Consider the following 5,258-nt stretch of genomic DNA (forward strand, 5'->3'; position numbering starts at 1 on the left):
CTGCACTTCCAGGAAAAACTGGTGACCAGTAACTGCACAATAGGAACATGATCTGCTCAACTTTCCTACAATTGGGCAACTACCAAGAACTAAGCTGGAAGGCATAGTCAGCAGAGAGACAAATAATGTGAGGCAACTCTAACAATATTGAATAGTGTGCTGAGTTAAAATTTACTCTATGATCTGTTAGAATGGCTTGATGATATGCAGTTTAAATAAAATTAGATTTGAGGATGTATGGTTAGATTATTAGTCAAAAGAGAAATTCTAAAATGTATAGTTTAACGTTTCAACTAGTATATTGCTTACTAATTAGCAGAAGAGGCACGCCAAAGACTTCTAAAATGTTTTGTCTATAAATGTTTTGATTTTGACAATTGGGGATTATTTTTCTGAATCATATTAAATTAAAGATATATAAAATATACTAAAATGTCTTTTAATCTTATGATCTTAAATATATCGCATTTAAAATTAAAATTAAAATTAAAATATGTTTAATAAAAAAAAATTCTTTTTAAAAAAGACTAAAAAAATATAAAAGAAATAAAATGAAATGCGGGAGTAATAACTAGGCAAACATCTCTATGGATAAATAGTTAATAAATCTAATAATAAGCTTTTATGCTTATGCATAAGTTGTTTTCAAGCAGTTTTCAATGTCTTGGCCCTGTTGTCCTCCTCAATATAAACGACCCCCTCCCCCCCCCCCCCCCCCCACCCCACCCCCCACACACAAAAAAAAAATTTCATATTTTAATTTATATAAACTTATTTGATTTAGCACTGTTGGTGCATTTTATTATTAAAATAAATTAAAGTGCATGACATTAGTAGACATAAAGTGGAGAAATTTGTGTCATTATTCTTGTAATTCACCACATTATCTTTTTGAATTAGTAGATATAAATTGGGGTAAAGATGACCATTATGACCATTAGTTCTTGTAACTCTTATGAATATTAGTTCTTGTAACTTATATGATCATTAGTTCTTGTAACTCTCTTGATCATTAGTTCTTGTAACTCCATGACCATTAGTTCTTGTAACTTATGTAACATCAAAACTATTCATCTACCCAAATTACTACCCCTCATTCATCCTATTCAATACATGGAAGAATTCACACCTATAAATAGTTGTGTTTCTTCCTTTGATGTAAAGAAGAAAAAGATGTGAAGTGAAAGAGAGAGTTGAGACAAAAAAAATAAATTTCTAAGGCTTCAACTATATTTACTATACCAAAAAAGAATAAATATATTAGTGAAAGAGAGAGTTGAGACAAAGAAAATATTCTAAGTTTTTAACAATATTCACTATATAAAGAGAGTAAATATATGTTGAAGGAAGGTGTTCTTGTAGTGGAGCTTTGAACTCTTCAACTAATCTGAAGTTGTTTGAGTTGTACATCGTTGATGAACTTTGTATCCTGGAGGGGACAAGTCAAGAGATATATTGTTGGATCTGTGTAGATTATGCTGCAGTTAGCTTGAATCTCCTTAAAGAAAGCGAGATATTCACGCCTCAGCCAAAAAGAACATTATTTATTTTCTTTACTTTTGTTCATTTTATTTTCAACTGTAATGATTATTGTAATTTGTTCTATATTACACCAACAAGCACAAATTAAAAGAATAACAGGATTTTTTTAAAAAAAATTTATGTTCTTTAACAAGACATATAATTTGTGACTATAATTTATCATTAGTAACAAATAAAAAATTAAATTAAATTATTTTTAAATTTAAAAAGGGATTATTCGTTTCAGAAATTAACTGGAAAAAGGAAATAAATTCCAATTAAAATTTTAAAAATTACTTATGATAGAAATTAAAAAAAAAATGATGCACTAGTGAAAGGGTCATTCGTAGGAATGTCCCTTTTTGGGGTGGTTTTTGTCCTTTAGATCACATTTTCGAGGCAACTGTGAAAGAGGTTAAAAACTATACTTACATCTATAATCTCTTATCTTTATCTTTATTAAAATTCTTTATTTTAGATAATATTATCCTTTTACTATTTTTCTTCAATTATTATTTTATTAAATTAAGTACTCCTAAAATATATTGTAAGAAACTTAGAAAATTAAATATATGAATATGAAAATAAATAAATATATGAATCCTAATATATATGGGAAGTAAGTATATATATATATATATAAAAATTTAATGATAAGCCAAATAATTAATAAATAAAATTCAAATCTCCTAAAAATCTAATCCCATGAATAATCCTCAAAACGTAGTACACGTAGTTTTTTAACCATAAAGCATACATAAAAAGATTTTTAATTAATAAGATAACTAATTACTATGCATTCAGAATGACCTATCAATTTTTCGTAATGAAATGCGATGATCCAAATAATTTATCCAAAATTATAAATAAATCAATTTCATTACTAATTATCATGAATTTCGAATGACTGACCAATTTCTCGTGACAAAATGCGACTATCTAAATAATCTGTTCAAAATTGTAAGCAATTTAATTTCAAATCACTAATTGTCTATGAAATTTTTTAATTTATAATTATTTATCAAAAAATACATGATTTATTATTGAAAACTTCAAAATCAATCTAAAATTTTAGAAAACATACCTCTGGACAAATTCACTTCAAGAATCTACAATTTTGATAAAGAATATGAATGATATATTTATGATGGAAAACATAAGAGAAAGTAATAAGACAAACATTAAGATCTACTATAAAAGATAAATTCATGAAGAAAGAAAACCTAGAAATACAAAAGTTATAAAGTTCATGAATGAGATTGTACAATAATATTATATATATATATATATATATATATATATATATATATATATATATAGGGGACCCTAAATCAAAAAGGAATTAAAAAATAAAATATTATAGATTCCAACACCTAAAAAAACGGATAAAACATGAAAAAAATTTAAAGAAAAAGACAAATAGACTCCTACTTAAAAAAAACATTACCTAAATAAAAAATAAAATTTTTGTAAAGTAGAGTTATAGAGCATTTTGACATTACAAAGTGATTTGGATAAATACCGTAATTTAAGAATAAATAATAATTTTCGAACTTATGCTCTTAAAATATATTATAGTATTTATATGATTATAAGAGTTTTTACTAATAATAAAAAAGAGAATTCGAATCTCTATTTTGGATCACCTGGCTTTTAAAAAATTTAATAATCAAAATTTAGTATATTTATTTTATTAGGATTCCATATATATTCTACTGATTATTTCTTTCCATATATTTCAAAAGTCCTTAATTTTTATCTCATATATTTTAGGAGTATTTAATTTCTATTCATATATTTTGAGGAGTCCTTAATTTGATTAAATAATAAGTTTTTTTTTTAAAAAAAAAAAAGGTGAAAAGACAATTTTTTCTATTGCAGAAACATTTAATGAAGGATAAAAAGTTCAAATCACTTTTCTAAGAGTCTTCACACTTCTAATATATTATATATTATAGACGTGCACACTTCTAGTCAGACACCAACAAGAATTTGGCACATGTTATAAGAATGCAATCGAGATAATTATGGACATGAATCATTCGATCATGTAACTTACAAAATATGTATTTATATTGATATCTATAATCTATAATCTATATCTATAATCTATTAAAAGTGTGAAAACCCTTACAAAAGTGATTTGAACTTATTACCCTTCATTAAAACACTATACAATAGACAAAATCGTCTTTTCACCTTTTTTCTTCAATTATTATATTATTAAATTAAGGGCTCCTAAATGTATGAAAAGAATCCTGATATAATAAATATATGGAAAGAAATTAAGAATATTAAATTGTGTAAAATATATCAATTCTAAAATATATACGAGTCCTTAAATATATGAAAAGAAATTAATAATATCAAAATATATGGAAAGAATCTCATTTTATTTTAATTAAATATATAAGCTTGACATATACTTCTCCAAATTTGATTTTACCTTTTTCACTTTTTTTTCGCAAATATGATTTTTTTCTCTCTAGGGTTTTTATGTTGCCCATTTAAAAAAAAATAAAAATTACCTTCAAAATAAGTGTTTTTTGTTGTTGTTGTTGGTTTATATTAGGCTTGGCAAAAATTAAAGAACCTCTAACTTTTAAGATGATTTTTTTCATATTTTTAAATTATTTGTATTTGTCTCTGTAAATAAATCATTATTGATTGATTTTTAATATGTTTGTGCAGATGAAGAAAGATTTATGTGAAGCATGTGAACGACACTTCGTGCCAGTTATGAGTGAATTTAAGATATGTTTTTTCTGTTCTAAATTTTATTTCTTATTCATGTTAGCTCTATTTCTTATTAAGGCGTAATTCAAGTTAGTAGTCTTTTGTCGGAATCATACTTACATAAAAACTATGGAGAGAAAAATAAAGTGGGAATTGTGATTTGTCATGATAACAAACAAATCATAGTGTAAAACAAGTATTAAACAAAGTAATTAGTTGACTAGACAATAAAAAAATGGGAATTAGAGATTTCATGAATTGGCAAATCGAATTTATAACCAATTTTGTTCTTTCGTCTGGTTCTTGGAGATAGGCGATAAGAATAATTTGCATCGCTCGATTTATGTTTTAAGTATTGATGATTGATATTTCAACATATCCTTTTTTTATAAAAAAAATTTGTTCATATATTTGTTTCACAATTTATAGTTATTAGTGTTAGATGAAAAGACGCATGACATGAAATGTGATTTTACTTGTCCTGCTATGAGTGGCATGGAAAAAGAGAAATGAGAGATTGTTTGAAGGGTAAGCTTTTCTCTATCAAGAAATTAGCCTTAAGTGATTTTAAGTGGATCCGATTCATAATAGTAGAACTTTTGAAGGCGGATCAACTATATTGTTCGATATAAATGATAGTAATTTTTTTCTTATATACACTTATTACTATCGTCATACACACGTGTGAAACATGTACACTTAACTAGTATAATATATAAGTAGTATATATATATACTTTATATTAAATATGTAAATATACATACAATAAACATATCTATATATTAGTAGTGTATATATTGTGTATGCTTCGTCCATATCGGCAAACTACTTTATTAAAGAGTATATATCCATAACTTTCCCTTTCAAAAATTTATATTATATGTCGAGATTTAATAATATCACAAATGTTTATACTTGTTCCAGCCAATAATTATTAGAATCACAGGCCAAAAAGTTTATCTGAAAATTGATAGTGAATAGAACCATATGCTCTTTATCCA

Source organism: Capsicum annuum, chromosome 11 (genome assembly GCF_002878395.1).
Source record: "Capsicum annuum cultivar UCD-10X-F1 chromosome 11, UCD10Xv1.1, whole genome shotgun sequence".
Lineage (NCBI taxonomy): Eukaryota > Viridiplantae > Streptophyta > Magnoliopsida > Solanales > Solanaceae > Capsicum > Capsicum annuum.